Source organism: Anomaloglossus baeobatrachus, chromosome 3 (assembly GCF_048569485.1).
Source record: "Anomaloglossus baeobatrachus isolate aAnoBae1 chromosome 3, aAnoBae1.hap1, whole genome shotgun sequence".
NCBI classification, from domain to species: domain Eukaryota; kingdom Metazoa; phylum Chordata; class Amphibia; order Anura; family Aromobatidae; genus Anomaloglossus; species Anomaloglossus baeobatrachus.
The window spans coordinates 461631592-461651753 of NC_134355.1; positions in this window are offsets into that span (position 1 = coordinate 461631592).

Sequence of the window (20162 nt, forward strand, 5' to 3'; positions counted from 1 at the left end):
GCCCACCAGGAGGGGCAATTGGGACAACAAAATACTTCAGAGGGAAGCCCGATGGACCTTCCTTCTCGATACGGTGCATCCTAAGGGCCTCAATGAGGTTTTGAGCTATATTAGTTTTATCTAGGTCACTTGGCCATATCCTTCGTCGGTGATTATTTTTGCTACCTCTATATCCTATTCTTTCATATTTTTCCTCATAGTCCTTCATTTATTCTAACTAGTTGGGTCTTCTTAGGTCGCTTTAGCCTTGGCTTCTTCTGAGAGGTATTTATTATTTATATAGCCAGGTTCTAATCTAGTTCTTTTTGGAGTATTTATTCCATCAAGTTCATTTCTTGTGCTGTCAATTAGTCAACATGCATTCTCCTTGATTCCATTGTTTATTGTACACATTTGGCGACTTTTGTCGTTAATTTCTATTGGCTTTCGTTATTTTCTCTTCTTTTTAATCCCCTTTCTTTACAACAATTTCTATGGTGGTTAATAGACATGGTTTTTTGTGCCATCATTATTATTATTATATTTTATGGATGGCCATGTATCTATATTATTATTCTGTAATAGGCCGGAATCGGTATCACCAGCCATACAGCAGTATTGCGTTTATTGGCAGGTCAGATAGGCTGTTTACCTATCTGACTTATGTCTCCGCCCACTATGGTACAGATAGCGGCATTTACCGTATTAACATGGGGACCGACTTACTGTCACTTTTGCGCAGGAGTGGAAGCGACGTCTGATCTGCCGATGTCACTTCCGGTTTGGCCGGATCCTTGCCGCGCGGGAGCGGAGATGACGTCTGGTATTGCCGATGTCATTTCCGGTCTGACCGTGAGGTCCGTCCACCATGGTGCAAATAGAGACTTTGACCGCGAAAGTATTTGCATCAGTATACCGATGCCTTTCCGCGCGGGAGCGGAAGTGACGCCACACGCTATTTTTGTCACTTCCGGTCTCGCCGCGCGGTTTCTATCTTCTGTACAGCGGCTACTTCCGGTGAATGGCCGATGGGACAGGAAGTTCATTTGAGGTGGTGGCTGGCTTCTATATAAAATGCACCATAGAGATGGCAGCACTGCCTCTAGTCTCAGTTCACCATGGTCACTGCACCTAGAGCATTTACTGGGATTATCAGCCAGACGACTTGCCCTTCATCTTAGGCCATTGATGTCGGTCTGCTTACATTCAGAAAGCTAAATTTATTAAGGTATTTACATTTATAACCTTTTACGTATTGTCATATGGAGAATGACTGTTTTGTCTGGGATGTCATTCTATGTCCTGATTTGGGAATTTGATCTCTCTTTTTGTCTAGATATAAAAAGACTTATGAAATTGATGTATTTGGATATAACAAAATCCTTGGTTCTTCTTCCCCTGATGAACCCCTGAAATTAACTCTTCAGGGGGGAAACGCGTCGGGATGTTGGATTGCCAGCAGTGACCTCAGCAGATAAGTTCCCTGCTGTGATTATAAGTTGTTTTTTCCATACATCACGGTACATTTGTATCTTTGTATCATCTAATATTACTGTGCATGGATATTTATACGTACAGCAAGAATTGGCTAGTATTGCACTAGTAGCACATGTAAGAACTGTATATGGATTCCCAATTTTGATGCAAAAGAATACACTACATAGTAGTTTTTCTTGTTGTTTCTTCCCTTCCTTATTTAAGGACAAGATATATTTACGGTGACCAGTTTCTAGGTTACCAATATTTTATAATGACCGAATGACTATTTTGCACTTCTACTCTTGGTGGTGGGTCTTATTGCGACTTGCGGGTCAAAGGGACAGCTTAGGGACAGCCGACGTGGAGCGGGGGGCACCCAACACTTTAAGGTGCACCTCCGCTGGTAGGTAGCTACAAGAGAGGGAGAGACCATCCCTTATTTATCCCTTAGGCTAACAGGCTACTCCATTTTTATATATGGAGCCATGCTACCTGGGGCTCACCCATTTATGCTGAGATAACCAGTCCCCCTTCCCTCACTAGCTGGTTTTGTACCTTTTCTGACCTCCCACTCACTTTACGTGACCATTAAACTACTGTTGTATATATAAGAGTTATCATGCTCTGTATTTTTGAGCATTTTTTAATATTTTTCTCTAATAAATATTGTTTTTAGGAGTTTTTCTTTTGGTTGGGTTTTTTTTTTTCCAAACTGTAGACGAGCCTTGACATGACGCTTTGAAAGTAAAGATACCTTACGGGCTCGTCTGGAACGGAGACCATTGCGGTGGAGTACGTTACTTATGGTATTGACTGAAACCAATGTCCCCACTGCCATGAGATCTTCCCGGAGCTCCTTCCTTGTTGTCCTTGGGTTAGCCTTGACTCTTCGGACAAGCCTGGCCTCGGCACGGGTGGAAACTTTCAAAGGCTGTCCAGGCCGTGGAAGGCTAACAGTAGTTCCATAAGCCTTCCACTTCCGGATGATGCTCCCAACAGTGGAGACAGGTAGGCCCAACTCCTTGGAAAGGGTTTTGTACCCCTTGCCAGCCTTGTGACCCTCCACGATCTTGTCTCTGATGGCCTTGGAATGCTCCTTTGTCTTTCCCATGTTGACAAAGTATGAGTGCTGTTCACAAGTTTGAGGAGGGTCTTAATTAGTCAGAAAAGGCTGGAAAAAGAGATAATTAATCCAAACATATGAAGCTCATTGTTCTTTGTGCCTGAAATACTTCTTAATACTTTAGGGGAACCAAACAGAATTCTTGTGGTTTGAGGGGTTGAATAATAAATGACCCTCTGAATAAACTTTTCACAATTTAAAAAAAAAAAAATAAAAAAAGAAATAACATTCTTTTTTGCTGCAGTGCATTTCACACTTCCAGGCTGATCTACAGTCCAAATGTCACAATGCCAAGTTAATTCCGAATGTGTAAACCTGCTAAATCTGCAGGGGGTTGAATACTACTTGTAGGCACTGTATGTTCTTAAGCAAAAAGGCGGCCCCAAGTATTCTATTCTAGTTTTATATTGTGGTCAATATTATGTAGTACTTGTTTTTATCAAAGAAAAAAGATCAAAATTCAGTGTCTAATCTAACCACAAATCCATCTCACTTTTGTAAAACAACTCTATGATCTATAAAACTTCATTCAAACAGTGTGGATTTTACATAGTTTTTGGCAACATTTTCAAGGTTTTTATTTTTTTGTTTTCATCAGAGGAATAATAATCTCTCAATAGTGAATTTTATTAAAGTGAAATTGGCCCATGATTAATGCTGCCCAAACTATGGGCAGCATGAATTAGAGACTGATTCTCTCATTATGAAAATGTATGAGGCCATAATATGGCATTCTTCAAACTCTATGGTCCGATACTGTACCTTTGGTTGACTCTAATTTTATATAGAAGGATATCTAGAGGTGTATATTACAGAGCCACGATGACCCCCACAATCCACGGACCAATATGTGTGCTTTCCTCTCGCTGTACCAATTGGCATACGTAATATTTTTACACATTAAACAAATTTATGTTTCATATTAAATGCAATCAATATAGTCCTATGCACATTAAGCATCCCAGTGCCTCCACAGCCAAATTCCATTTTTATGTCTGCATGTTTCCCCCCGTTTCCAAGAAGAATACATTTTTTATTTTCCATTGAGACATCCCTATTATTTTTGTTTGATGAGTTGTAATTTTGAATTACTTCAACTGTAAGCAAAATACACTCCTTCTATGCCATTGTAACTCCAAATTAATAAGATTTATTTTACAAGCGCTTGGGTAAATCAATACAGCACACATGCTAATATGGTGTACTGGAGACGTCTGCTTTATTACATCATGTGACCAGTTTATATAGTATCCCAAACAAAGAAATACCTATACATCAATAAGCCCCTCAGGGCTGTGTGAAGAGATGTAAAACTTCCCCATCCATCAGTGTTAGCTAGCTGATCCCTATGCCATCATTCAATTATAAGAAATAATGGTTTCTAGAAGATTGTATTCTCTCACACAATATTCTAAAAACAGGAGAAAAATTCCAAGTGTGATGATTGATGAAAAAAATACAATTCCACCATAGTGTTTTGGGTTTTGTTTGTACAATGTTTATTGTAAGGCAAAAAATTATCTGGAAACATGGTTCTTTATATCAGTACAATTATGGCAATAGCAGACTTCCATAGATTATTTTTTATTTAAGTGGTAACAAAATTCTAAAGTTTTTAAAAACAAAACAGAAGTTTCTAAAAATGTGTTTTTTGTTGCCACTTTCCAAGACCTATACTGCTTTTATTATTATGTCAATGGAGATGTGTGAGGGTTTGTTTCTTGTGTGGTGGGTTAATGTTTTGGGGTTTTTTTGTATACAAGTTAACACACAGTACAACAGTTTCTTTGCTTTGATTTGAGATTTGGTAAGGGTTTTTTTCATCTAACAATATGGGTAAATGAATGTTATATTATGATAGACCAGACTAATACAGATGCGGCAACACCAAATATGTATATTTTGTTACATTTTTTTGTTTATTGGGAAAAAAGTGGTTAAAAAGATTCTAATTTTTTTTTTTTTTTTTTAGTTCACTTATGAGATTTGAACCTTTAATCGTCTGATCAGTCAAAATATGTACTGCAATACCACATTATTGCAGTATATAGTAAAAATCTTGGTCTCCTATAAAGCCTGTTGCTGAGCTTTATGTCCCAACAACCATGATCCATCGGTGCCATGCAATTGCATTATGGGGATTGATGGAATCATTTTATTTAAATGCTGCTGAAGATATTGACTGCAGCATTTAAATGGTTAACAGCAACAATCATAGCTCAGCTACATAGCTTAGCTCCAGCCACTCCTATTAGAAACAGATGCCACCAATGTAACATAGCTGGCATCTAATACATGTGGAGAGAGCGCTGCTCCTGCGCCCCCTCTACACCCACTGACTCCAACATTGACATACATGTACTTTATTTTGCCGTAAGGAGTAACTATTGGGCCTCACATTTTATAGTTCAAGCACACATTTCCTTTTTCTTTTATTGCAAGATAAATTATTTAATTTGTGTTTCATAAATCTGAGATACACATGCAATTTAAATAAAAAATAAATAAAACGGATTTTTAAATTAATCTTTGCTAATCTTGTTGCTACAATATTACCACTCCTCTATATTTCAAAATGGAACAGAATTTAGAGAATAAGCTCCATACACATTGATCCCATACCAGAATATTTTAAACTCGTATTCAATAGAAGTTAATTTTAAGCTAATTCCCGGAATATGGCAATTTCCATATTGTCTTTTCAAGTCATAATCTATGTCATTTAGTTCATCGTAAGTTCAAGCCATTCAGTACAATTAATTGCTTAAAAAGGATATAAGAAACTAGTGACATTACCACTGAGAGGAACATGAAGAATCACTAAACGGCTTCTTTGTTTCCTTTGGACAGCGCTTGTTCTGTATGGGTTGAAATAGTTATAATTAACTTCTCACAAAATTCTATAAATGTTCCCGCAGTTACAACATCCATGTTACTCTATAAATAGTGATGACTTTTCTCCAAATTATAAGTTTCTAAAAACACTAAAATTGCTGGCTGATGTAAAAGAAAGAGAAAATTCACTTGCTGAGCATGTTGAATAACAATTGCCCTATATTATTGTACGGATATAGAAAATTATAGGAATTGGACTAGCCCACTGGAAGATGCTCTGCGGCACAACATTCTCATGTAATTACCAGCCAAAAAATTATAGAAATAACCAATTGATTCTTCTGATATGATTAGTGTATGAAATGATAGCATTAAATATTATCTGGTAATGAAATGTCGACATGTCCATGTTTTGAATAGCTAGTGGGTTGGCTATAGCCCAAATCGACTTGACAGTGTATTGCCCAATTCGTCATTTTCTTAACATAAATTAACAAAACAATATAAATAACTGAAGATTGAGGGGAGGTGGTTGAAGCTACTAAATCTGACTTCTGTAACCAAAGTACTTTAGATATATTTTACCCTCAGCTGTAAAACCCAAGCTCAAGCGCACCACTCCACAATTACTAGCCAAAATGCATACCAGCAACGGCTCTCAGGGCACATCTCATCCAGAGCCCCACTAAGTGCAAAATCATCCATTACTACCTCAATCTGGGAGGGAATCATCTAGATAATTCCCCATCCCACCAATTTCACCAACTCCAAGGAACCCCACCACTACCACAACCATTATAACTTGAGGCTTTAAAACATCCCCCAAACTTGTGCAAAATAAGCAGAAATCCCAAAAAATAAATCTGCCTCCTTTTTTGTACATGCTTCTAATCCCATTACTTAACTATAAGGGTTGGGTGGGTGGGACTCCTGGCTGTGTGTTCGCCAAAATGGCCCCTTTCCCGCACTTTTCCTTATATAGGTAGCTGCACTATATTTAAAAGAAATAATTTCAAATTAAAAAAGTTAGTGTAATAAATTGTAATCATTAATATCCTATGGCCTCTAATATTACCTTTACCAAACTGTGTCCACTCATTAGATAAATATATTCCTACTTGCTTTTCTTGCTATTTGCTTATTTTTTTAATGTTCTACACATTGGGGCAGATTTACTGAAACTGTGCAAACTTTCAACTAGAAATGACTAAAATGGGCCAAATTTATCAAAGTCGTTCCTGCTGTGTTACGGGCCGAGATCCTGCATTGTCTCGGCCGGATTCTTCCCCATCTGCTTCCTGGTCGCGGCATGCCACTCGACGGTCTGCTTCTCAGTCTTTGGGCCAAATACTGTATGGTTTTGGGACTAAGTCCAAAGAACAGGGTAACTGCGCATGCGTTAAGTAAAGTAACGGAGTTTTGCACTAAGTGTGGTTTAATCCGTTCTGAGCATGTCTGCCATGTGGCAGCCGTCCATTGGCTGCGGGTAATGTCACAGATGATGTGAGGATCACATGGTTCTCGGCGTGTGACGCGGCATTACCTGATTGGCCGCAGGTAACGTCACCGATGACGAACTGGTGTTTGATTGGTTGTGGTGACGTCAGTGATGATGCTCTCTCATCCTATTGGTCCAGGTTCCCTGGAGCATGCCGCACGGCGCTCAGTCGTTCTTGTGCATGCATGAGGTAGCTGCCCATGCTCTTTTCCTATCCTACCACAGTGAATCGCTACCCATACACTAGCGATTCTATACTTGCCGCTTCAGCAGCTATCAATTCCCTCTGCTCTGCGTTAGCCGGTTAGGCACATTCCTCTGAGAGTAGGGTCTAGTTGTGGGTTACACGCAAGCTGTCAGGCAGGTGCAGGTAGTCAGCGTACCACCATACGGTGCGGTTAGCACCTGGTACATGCAGGTCAGTGTGGTTAACACTGAGCCAGGATAACAGCTAGTACGGTTAGTGCTGCTGTTATTCATCCTTATACTGTGTGTGTGCGTTTAAACACACAGTATTCCATACTTTACTATTTACCTCTGTGAGGCAACAGAGGCAATATTAATAGCACCTCCATGACTGTTAACGGGGTCCTTCTCCTATTACACATAGGTAGGTGTCCTCCTTTTATACGCACGTGTCCGGTAGTCGCTATAAGTTTAATGGCGTTCTACCTTATTTAGCTTATATTCTAATTTACGTATCTCTGTGAACTTACGGAGGCTACTTTAATTCTGTTTATTGTTGGCAGCGGTCTAATATCACCGCACGGTGGACCATGGCTGTCTGAATATATACCATCTTTGTTATATCAGACAGCACCCCCGTAACACGCTGTTTGATAAATTTGGCTTATCTTTAGACTGTTCAAACCCCTTCACCCCTGGAAAATTTTCCGTTTTTCATTCTTTTTTCTCCCTTTCTTTCAAGAGCCATAACTTTTTTTATTTTTCCATCAATATTGCTATATGAGGGCTTGTTTTTTGAGAGATAAGTTGTAGTTTTGAATTACACCATTCATTTTGCCCTATATTGTACTGTAAAATGGGAAAAAAATCTAAGTGTGGTGAAATTGCAAAAAAAGTGCAATTGCACGATTGTTTTTTGTGTTTTTTACTTACTGCATTCACTGTTTTGAAAAACTGACCTGATATCATGATTCCCAAGGTCAGTACAAGTTCACAGATAGCAAACATGTATAATTTTACTTTTATGTAAGTGGTAAAGAAAAATTCAGAAGTTGTCCAAAAAAAATTGCGCTTTTGTCCTATTTTTTGTCTGGAGCTCAGCGATGGTTTATTTTTTGTGTCTTGAGCTGGCATTTTTAATTATACAATTTTTGCGTAGATGCGACATTTTGATCACCTTTTATTGCATTTTAATGCAATGTTATGGGAAAAAAAACCCCGTAATTTTGGCGTTTGGAATTTTTTCGTTCTACGCCATGTGCCGATCAGATTAATTGATTTTATATTTTGATAGATTGGGCATTTCTGAATGCGGTGATACCAAATATGTAATTTTTTTTTATAAATTTAACTTTTATTAACATTATCAATAACACAGGAAACACTGTATTGTACAGAATAACACACAATGTCAGAACAGAAGCATTGTATCGAGGAATTGTTAGCAGATCAAATCCTAAAATATGGGGAGGTACAAAACTCAAGACTGTATAAACAATGATGAGAACTGTACCCGACTACTGTCAGAGGATCAACATAATACCTTTTTATACTATATAACGAGGCCACCTTAGAGGAGTGAACAAAACCGGGATGTATATTTTTTTAATCTTTGTATTATTTTATTTTCAATGGGGCAAAAGGGGTGATTTGAACTCAGGTTTTTTTTATTTTTTAATGTTTTTTAAAACGTTTTTTATTGATTTTACTAGTCCCCCTAGGGGACTTTATCACTGCGCAGTCTGATCCCTTCTGCTGATTGGAGCCATGCTTCAGCATCCCACTGAACAACAGTTTCTCCTGTGAATGCTGACGCTCTGCCAGCATTCACAAGAAGTGAGTCATGGCAAAGACAGGGGTCATCATCTGATCCCACGCTGCCATGACAACTCATTGGCACCTCCTGATTGTATCATGGGGCCACCAATGGCGGTGAGGAACGGCACGATCCCTGCCGGGGCACATTAAATGGTGCTGTCAGACTTTGAAAGCGCAATCTAAGGAGTTAAAAAACGTAGGTGGATTGGAGATCCACCCGCTCCTGTTAGCCCAACATGTCTGCTGATCAGATCAGCAGTTATGTGCGGGGATTACTGCTGGCTTGCCATGGGAGCCCGCAGTAACGGGACAGACACGAACAAGGATGTACCAGTACATTCTTGGTCTTGAAAGGGTTAATCTAAGCTTACACCATCTATTACTTTGGTCCAAATATGTGTGCCAGATGTCTGAGAATCCATGGCTCAACTTTAGCACATAGTGGCACAATTTAGACCCCTTACTTTCAAATAAATCATACCCCATTGTCATGCATGTTAGAAAATATATGTAAAACACCTAATTAATGTGGTACTAGGGATGAAAGACAGATTTGAGGTACAAATTGCATCAGAATTCTGCTGCCTTTATCTTTGTAAATGAACCCTAGTACGTTTGTACATTTACTTTGTTAGTTCTTAGCTAATTCGAAGAAAAAATTTAAATGCCTCCATAACTTGTCACATGGCCTTGAGCATCAATTACAGCTTGACAACGATGTCTCATGCAGTTCAGAAGTTGAGTTATTGTCTGGTGAGGCATGGCATCCCACTCTTCTTGAAAACGGCTCTCGGGTCATTGAGGTTCTGGAGTACAGAGTTATGAGCCTTTATATGGTGACTCAGCTGATCACATAGGTTTTCTATGGTATTCAGATCTAGAAAAAGTACAGACTCTCCATTTGAAGTACCCCACTTCCAGCGGCCGTTCCCTAATGATATGACCTCGATGAGCTGGAAATTTGTCATCTAAGAAGATGAAATTAGGCTGGTGTTGTTCATGCAGCAGCACAATGACTGGATTAATGATGTTATTTAAGTAGTAGAGGCTTGTCACTTTACCATTCACAAAGTGTAGGGCAGTTCTGTATTGACTAGACACACCTGCCCACACTGCAAAACCAATACCACCACCACTTAAGGCTTGTCTGTTGACAACAGTGGCGCCCATTATTTCTGCGCAGCGTGAATCGACTTTCATCAGTGAACAGCACTGAGGCCCATTAGTCCCTCATCCATCAAGACGATGACGCATGTGCTTGGTGGTGAGATCAGGTGCCCTTGAAGTTTGTCTAGCATGCAGACCGCGCTTATGTAAATGGTTTTGATTAGTCTGACATGACACTTGGGTGCCTCTCAGCTCTCTTAAATGTGTCTGGTGTTGTGTGGCATTCATCATCTGGTTCCGAAGGAATGAAGCGGTTATGAACATGGGATGTGGCCAAAGGACGTACACTTCTATGCCTTTCTGTGACACTTTCAGTCTCTTAGTATCTCTGGTGCAACCTGCTGATGACACTCTTCGACACTCTAAGGTCACTTCCAACTGAGAACGTCCTGCCTGACGCCTCGCAATGATGAGGTACTTATGATCAATTGTTAGGTGTTGTCTTGGTCTCATGATGTCAAGAAGTGAACATCAGGATGAGGAGGACTGTTTAAATACCAATTGTAATTAAACCACGGAATTTATTGTGTGAATTTTGCCATTAAGCTCTTTGTTAGAGAAGCACAAGCTGTGCAAAAAATACTGAAAGATTGAACAGTTGGACATGTGCATTAAAAAAATTAGAGAAGGTCACATTAAGTTCACCTGAAAAGGTCAGAGTGCATTTTAGGATCATCCTGAAAGCCAAATATCCCTAATTTTTGTGAGTAGTCTAAAGGGTGCTTTACACATAGCACGCGCCCACGTCGCTGTTTCGTCATGGGGGTGATCGCTGCCGTAGCGAACAATATCGCTAAGGCAGCGACACACACATACCTGCTTAACAACGTCGCTGGAGACACCGAACAATCTCTCCTTTAAGGGGGAGGTTTGTTCGGCGTCACAGCGGCGTCACTAAGCGGCCGCCCATTGTCTAATAATTCAGGTGGTGCCGAGCAATCCCCCCTTTGTCAATAGCAGAGGAGGGGCGGAGATGAGCGGCCGGAACATGCCGCCCACCTCCTTCCTAACTCATTGCCGGTGGACACAGGTAAGGAGATGTTCGTCGTTCCTGAGGTGTCACACATAGCGATGTGTGATGCCGCAGGAACGACGAACAAAGAACGGCATGCACCACCAACGATATTATGAAAAGGAGCGACGTGTCAACGATCAACGATTTTTGACGTTTTTGCGATCGTTGATTGTTGCTCCTTTTAGTCACACACAACGATATCGCTAATGGCGCCGGATGTGCGTCACAAACACCGTGACCTCGATGATATATCGTTAGCGATGTCGTTGTGTGTAAAGTACCCTTTAGTCCTTCAGTTGTTAAGCTGGAAAATGTAGGACTCATTGATTCTCACTCAATAAGTGATGAAGAGATTGCTCACTATGCTAGTTCTGCATATTTCTTGGATTTTGCAGGGAAGCCTAGTGTACCAGGATACCCATCTCACTGTGCTCATATATCACAAATTGCCCTTTTCCTCTTTAGAGGAAACTGTTGTTATACAGCCAAAATCAGCAGAGCAGCACATTAACAATACTGCAAGCCAAAGCAGGTTACAAGTTCAACTACAACAGTTGAGATTTTGATTAATTAAATCCACCATGATGCATTAGCCGATGCCTTGTATTATTCAAGTGCACAGATTTATTTTACTGTGCATGTGTAATGGCTGATCTTAAACACATTAAAAATAATTGTCTTAACAAAAAACCCTTTACACAATTAGCTGTACAACTGGGCAGCACTTCAAAGTCATTATAAACTTGAGTAATTATGCTCATTAGTGCTTTCTAAGCATTTTATAGAAAAACAGCACCACTTTTATTATTAAAATTATAGTGATCTAGTGGCTCTACCAAGACATAAATGAGGATAAATATGGAGGACTGAATCAAATCCCAATCTTTAGTTCTTTATATTATATTTATTTAGTTCTCAACAGGGGTGGGACAAACTGTCCTGATGCTAATGATAGGTTTTCAGGTTCTGACCCCATTGATCTCCTGTTTTACAGAACTGTAGTGTACTAACAGTACAAGCAGCAGCCTATATACAATAATCAAGGAAATTCAAAAGCAGAGCATTGCTTTGGCTTTTGTAGTCTATAATGTCACTCCTTGATCACCACTTGGATGTCAGGTGCTGCAATGACATTACAACGTTGCGCTGACCCAATATTATATATGATAGTAGTAGAAGACGAATTTCTGGAGTGGATGTGGAACCAGGATTAGTTAGGTATATGATTTCTTTTTCATCATTTATTATATTATGGGACCCATGAGTCGAGAGGGGAAAACTATGGTGGCATTATACTTTGTAAACTATGTATATGGGGCCATTGTGGCAATCACACTGTGTGTAGGGGCTGTGGGGACATCATACTGTGTATGGGAGGGTGTGGGGGTCGTAATACTGTTTTTAAAGGCTGTTAGGACCATTATATTTATAAGGAGCAGTCATGGCAAAATGATGTGCATATCGGTCTCTGGGTGCATCATACTGTGTATGGGGTACTGCAATGGCCATCATACTTTATATGGGGGGTTATATCGCAGCCATCATACTGTGTATAGGATTATAGTAGGGCTATCATACTATGTATAGTGGATTGTGGTGGACATCACATTTTGTATGGGAAGCTGTGGGAGGCATCATACTGGCTATATGGGGATGTGGTGGCCATTATATTTTTGTGGGATCAGTATATGTGGGCCCCATTACTTTATATTGGGCACTATTATTTTTCTTTATCTGGGAAACTGCCTGTCCAGCATTTTTTTTTTAAACAATAAATTTTTATTACGTTTTCAAATCAACAGTATACATAGGAAAAGAGAAATCAGGAATATACAACTGATTCACTTACAAAATAATGTAAATCCTAGCAATATAATATGAAAATGGTTCACATAATGACATAAGTGACAATCAATCATAATACCTTGCATATAATTCCTGGAAGTCATAAATCCTTTAGGAAACCAAAAAATTATCATTGCAAGTCATATGTTCGGATAGATCACCATCATGAGCTCCCCAACATGGGAGTCTTTCATATATAAAATAGAAAAAAGGAAGATGAGAGAAGGAAGAAAAAAAAAAAGGAAAAGAATATGAGACTAGAGAAGAGAAAAGAATCAGATTATTGCACGTTATTTCAGGATGTGACTCTATAGGGAAGAAGACAGGGAGGCCTCCCAATGAAACCATGTCTTAGCAACAAAATCCATTTCCTGCTGTGAATGAGCGATCAGAATCTCCATACGGTGGGTGAGAGAAACCTCCGAAAACCACTCCTCCAGAGAAGGGGGGTCCAGGGATCTCCATTGCCGGGGGATGTGTCCAGCATTTTTTTGAGAAAAGGGGGTGATTATAGTAATGACACATTTTTTTTTAAGTATTAGCTTCACTGTTCCAAGCTATAGATGTAGGCAGGGTTGGGAGTTTTTGTTATTTGGGAATAGGTGATGATTGTGCTGACAATGCAAAAAGTCAAATGTGTTTTCCTTATAAACTCTGTAGATGAGTTGTTGCTGGAAGAAGTCATCCAGTTGGATTGGGACAGATGGAAAGTGGAAAAAAGTGAATGACTTCAATCTGAAAGAATATCCCCTTTAAGTCAATATATGTATACTAGAAGGTGGCTCGCAGAACAATCTAAATCGTTTTAAATCACTCCTGGTCTCTCTCCCCCCTCTCTCCCCCTCTCCCCCCTCTCTACTCCTCTCTCCCCCCCTCTCTCACCCCTCCTGTCTCCCCCCCTCTCTCTCCCCCCTGCTACCCCCCTCCCTCCCCCTCTCTCACACTCACCGATCACCGGCGCGGCGCTGCACAGCTGTTACAATGCGGCTTCTCCTGCTCTTGAAAATGCCGGCCGCTGATTATTCAATCTCGTATTCCCTCCTTCCTTCCTCCGCCCACCAGCGCCTATGATTGGTTGCAGTCAGACACGCCTCCATGCTGAGTGACAGCTGTCTCACTGCAACCAATCGCAGCTGCCGATGGGTGGGTCTATATCGTGCGGTACAATAAATAAATAATCAAAAAAAAAAACCTGCGGACCCCCCCAATTTTGATACCACTCAAGAAAAAGCCACATGGCTTAAGGCTGGTATTGTCAGGATGGGGAGCGCCACGTTATGAGGAGCCCACCACCCTAACAGTATCAGCCAGCAGCCGCCTGGAATTGCCGCATCCATTAGATGCGACAGTCCTGGGACTCTACCCGGCTCATCCCGAATTGCCTTGGTGTGGTGGCAATCAGGATAATAAGGAGTTAAATGGCAGCTTTTAGCTGCCACTAAGTCCTAGGTTAATCATGGTAGGCGTCTCCCCGAGATACCTTCCATGATTAACCTGTAAGTGAAAGTAAATAAACACACACAACGAAAAATCCTTTATTTGGAATAAAAGACAAACCCCTCCCCCTCATTTACCCCTTTATTAATCCCCAAATACCCCTCCAGGTCCGACGTAATCCACACGATGCTTTCAGCTCTGCTACATGAAGCTGACAGGGAGCACCGTAGAACACGACCGCTTTATCTCAGCTCCACGTAGGAATTGAAGTGAGCCGCACTGTCACTGGAGACTTCACTCAGGTAGTGCTTGCCTGTGTGCGGGGATGATGATGAGTGCGGTAGTGCCCGGGTGTGTGCGGGGATCATGATGGGTGCGGTAGTGCCGGGCTGTGTGTGGGGATGATGATGGGAGTGGTAGTGCCTGAGTGTGTGCGGAGATGATGATGGGAGCGGTAGTCCCTGCGTGTGTGCGGGGATGATGGGTGCAGTAGTGCCGAGGTGTGTGCAGTGATGATGATGGCAGCGGTAATGCCTGCGTGTGTGCGGGGATGATGGGAGCAGTAGTACCTGCATGTGTGCGGGGATGATTTGTGCAGTAGTGTCGGGGTGTGTGTTCAGTGTATACATGCAGAGGGCATAGTACGGGGGGGTTGGAGCCGAGCAGGGCCATGGCGCTGAGGACCTCAGTGTCGGGGACTGCATGGCTGGGGACAGGTGACTGTGTGTGTGTGTGTGTGTATTCAGTGTATACATGCGGAGGCCGGAGTGCGGGGGGGTGGAGCCGAGTTACGCTGGTAACCATGGTACACAATCGGGTAACTATGCAAAACGCTTTGCTTAGTTACTCGATGTGTACCATGGTTACCAGCGTACGCCGGCTCCCAGCATGATCCCAGCAACGCAAGGGTATGTCTCGGCTGTGTTCCCCGTGTGGGCTCTCAGGGGTGCAGCAGTCACCTGGGAGTCGGGGCTCCGTGTGTAGGTGCGGGGAAAAGTGTCAGGCATCATCCTGTCACTCCGTAGTTCGTGCTATTCACTTAGCTGACCTGTTGGTCGCAGGCTCTTTAGCGTACGTGCTATGGCGACGGTTGTCACTGTAATGATGTCATTTTGGAGCAAGACAGACAGACAGAATAAAGCCTGCTTTACATGTATCAATTTGTTGTGCGATCGCATTTGCGATCGCACCCGCCCCCATCGTTTGTGCGGCACGGGCAATTTGTTGTCCGTGTCGCACAAAGTCGTAAACTCCCGTCACACGTACTTACCTCCTGAACGACCACGCTGTGGGCGGCGAACATCCTCTTCCTGAAGGGGGAGGGACATTTGGCGTCACAGCGACGTCACACAGCGGCCGGCCAATAGTAGCGGAGGGGCGGAGATGAGCAGGACGTAACATCCTGCCCACCTCCTTCCTTCCGCATTGCCAGCAGGACGCAGATAAGCTGCAGTTCATTATTCCAGGGGTGTCACACGGAGCAATGTGTGCTGCCCCGGGAACGATGAACAACCGGCGCACAGAAGGACGTTCAATTTTTAGAAAATGAGCGACGTGTCAACGAGCAACGATAAGGTGAGTATTTTTGCTCATTCACCGTCGCTCGTAGCTGTCACACGCTACGATTTATCAAACGATGCCGGATGTGTGTCACTTACCACATGACCCCGACGACATATCGTAAGATATATCGTAGCGTGTAACGCGCCCTTAAGGCAATTATATATATAGATACTGTAAGCGGTCAATATAGTTTTTTTACTGGGTGTGTCTTTTCATACATATACATACATATATACAGTGTATATATATTGTGAGGTAGCGTGGTCGGCTGCGCAGCAGAAGACACGGGATCCAGGCATTAAGGTTCACAGCACACGGTTTTAATCCAAACAAAAGTCCACAACAATATACATGTGCTTCTCCAGCAGAGAACTCAGGGAGTTGTGATCACTCCCTCACACCCGGCACACCTGCCCTTGTTCCTGATTCTATTTAACCCTTCCTTCAGCCTGTAGGGAAACAGCATTAACCCTAGAGTGGATTTACTTTCTATCATGGAGTGAGCACAACCGGGGCGAGACATACCGGCCGTCATAGATAACCCCGGTCACAGTCTCACATACCCCCCCCCCTCAGTTCAAGCGTGCGGGGTTGAACTCCCGCCATCAAACACGGGCCGCGGGACAAGGCATCGGCGTTGCCCTGCAACCCACCGGCCCTATGTTCAACCGTAAACCGGAAGTTCTGCAGAGAAAGGAACCACCGGGTAACCCGGGCATTCCGTTCCTTGGCGGACCTCATCCAGACCAGTGGAGAGTGATCCGTCACCAAGCGAAACTGCCGTCCCAGCAGGTAATAGCGTAGGGACTCCAAGGCCCACTTGATCGCCAGGCACTCCTTCTCCACTACGCTATAATTCCGCTCGGGAGGGGTGAGCTTCCTACTTAAGAAGGTGACGGGGTGTTCCTCCCCCTGAACCACCTGAGACAGCACTGCCCCCAGGCCGACCTCTGAGGCGTCAGTCTGTACTATGAACTCCTTCCGGAAATCAGGGTGTACGAGAACGGGCTGTCCGCACAGGACCCCCTTCAGGGCCCGGAAGGAGTCCTCGGCTTGCGGAGTCCAGCGCACCATGACGGACTTCTTGCCTTTGAGAAGGTCCGTCAAGGGGGCTGATAGTCCCGCAAAATCCTTTACAAACCTCCTGTAGTACCCCACGATACCCAGGAAGGCCCTAACCTGCTTCGTGGTCAGGGGTCTAGGCCACTTCTGGATCGCCTCAACCTTGTTAATTTGGGGCTTAATCACTCCTTGGCCTATCACGTAGCCCAAGTAGCGGGCTTCCGTGAGTCCCAACGCACATTTCTTGGGATTGGCTGTCAATCCGGCTGTTCGAAGCGCGTCCACCACCGCTTGTACCTGTTCCAAGTGGGTCTGCCAATCGGAGCTGTAAATAATGATGTCATCAAGGTACGCTGATGCATACGCCTGGTGGGGTTCCAGCACTAAGTCCATCAACCTCTGGAACGTGGCCGGAGCGCCATGTAACCCAAAAGGCAAGACAACATAGTGGAAGAGACCCTCCGGCGTAACAAAAGCGGTTTTCTCCTTGGCGGACTCCGTCAGTGGCACCTGCCAGTACCCCTTGGTCAGGTCGAGCGTGGTAAAATACCGCGCCTGTCCCAGCCTATCAATCAGCTCATCCACCCTGGGCATGGGGTAGAGATCGAACTTGGATATTTCGTTCAATCTCCTAAAGTCATTGCAGAACCTTAAGGAGCCATCGGGTTTTGGTATTAGGACAATCGGACTAGCCCATTCACTCCGGGATTTTTCGATGACCCCCAGGCGTAACATTGTCTTTACTTCCTCCGATATGGCTTGTCGTCGAGCCTCCGGTACCCGGTATGACTTCAGGCGTACCTTCAGGTGGGGCTCGGTGACAATATCATGTCATATCAGACTGGTCCTACCGGGCAGCTCGGAGAAGACATCGGGGTTCTGCTGAACCAACCGTCTGGCCTCTCGCCTCTGAGTCTTGGTGAGGGCTTCTCCAATCCTTACTTCCGGTTCGCCCTCTCCGGAGGTCGCTGGAGCCGGAGGTGAACGACCCGAAGAGGAGGGAGATGGGGAAAAAACAGCCATCAGGCTTTCCCGTTCCTGCCAAGGTTTTAATAGGTTGACATGGTATATTTGTTCAGGTTTCCGCCTACCGGGCTGCAATACCTTATAGTTAACCACCCCGACTCTTTCCTTTATCTCGTAGGGGCCTTGCCACTGAGCCAGGAATTTACTCTCCGCCGTGGGGATTAATACCAACACCCGATCCCCGGGTTTAAAGGTCCGCACGGTGGCTTGTCTATTGTAGCGGCCGCTTTGCGCGGCCTGAGCCTCCTGTAAATGCTCCTTCACAATTGGCATGACCGCGCTTATGCGGTTCTGCATACCCAAAATGTGTTCAATCACACTTTTATGGGGGGTGGGCTCTTGCTCCCATGTTTCCTTTGCCAGGTCCAACAATCCCCGGGGATGTCGCCCGTATAACAATTCAAAAGGCGAAAACCCCGTGGATGCCTGTGGCACCTCACGGATGGCAAACATCAAATAGGGAAGCATCATATCCCAGTCTTTCCCGTCTTTTGAAATTACCCTTTTGAGCATGGTTTTCAGGGTTTTATTGAAACGCTCCACTAAACCGTCCGTTTGAGGATGATACACAGACGTACGCAACTGCTTGATCTGGAGTAGCCGGCATAGCTCTTTGGTCACTTTAGACATGAATGGGGTCCCCTGATCCGTAAGGATCTCCTTGGGCAACCCCACCCGGCAGAACACAGCAAACAACTCCCGAGCTATAAGCTTTGCTGCAGTATGTCTGAGAGGTATCGCCTCGGGATACCGGGTGGCATAGTCAACGATCACTAGGATGTGTTGGTGCCCTCGAGCGGACTTTACGAGGGGCCCCACCAGATCCATCCCTATCCGTTCAAAAGGGACTTCTATAATGGGTAACGGTACCAACGGACTGCGAAAATGGGTCAGGGGTGCGGTAAGCTGACACTCCGGGCAGGTTTCGCAGAACCGTTTTACCTCCCCAAAGACTCCGGGCCAATAGAACCTTTGCAATATTCGCTCCTGCGTTTTCTTGACCCCTAGGTGGCCACTCATCAGGTGTTTATGAGCCAAGTCGAGGACCCGCCGACGATGCGGCTGGGGCACCACCAACTGCTCTACCCCCACGCCCCGTATTTCATCTACCCGGTAGAGTAAATCCTGCTTAAGAGCGAAATGGGGGTACCTTACCTGGGCACCGGGCAGCTGTGCCACCCCGTCAATTACTGTCACCCGACTCCGGGCATGTACTAATGTAGGGTCCTGGAGTTGGGCAGTCCAAAACGTATCCGGGGACGCCTCCAACTCCGGGATGAGTTCGACCATCTCAGCCTCTCCTGCCAATACCTCTAGGGGCGACCTATCGGGTTCACATTCTGTCCCTATCATGGGGACCCCTACGGCAGGTGTCCCGGATTCAGGATTGTAGGGCTCAGGTCCCGGACTGACCAATATCTGAGGAGACTTAGGGGGTCCCTTCCATAAAGTCCAAAAATAGGGCAGATCCCTTCCTAGGATCACGTCATAGGGAAGAGTGTTAAGAAGTCCCACCTCATGTTGCACCTGACCGCAAGGTGCTGTGATGGTGACAATCCCCGTGGGATAGTCTCGGCGGTCCCCATGTATGCAAACCACCCCCACGGTACGTCCTGTGGCCTTTACTTTAGCCCTCAAGGTGGATCGCACAAGGGTCACTAAGCTTCCGGAATCCAACAATCCTGTAACCGGACATCCATTCACCTGTATTTGGCACAAGTGGGGCTCCGTCTCTGGGGAGACCAGGTCAGCGGTACACACCACCTGAGCATACATTGAACCCCGCCGGGTAACCCCACAATCCATGGGCTCCGTGGTGAGTGGACACTGGGCTTCCATATGTCCCACCCGCTGGCACCGCCAACATCTAATGGAGACGGAAACCCCCTTGACGGGTTGTCGTTTAGGGTACAGAACCTTCCGGACCTCAGGAATGGCGGCCGCGGCCTCAGACGGGACGGTAGGGGACTCCTGCACCGGTGTCAGCGGTGGGTCCTTGGCCCTAGGCTTGGAGGGGCCGGACCGACGGGCGGTACGCAAAGTCTCAGTGTCCCGTATCAAGTCCTGCGTAGCCACATGCCGCTCTACCAGGGACACTAATTGGTCCAGGGTACTCGGGTCACCCTGTC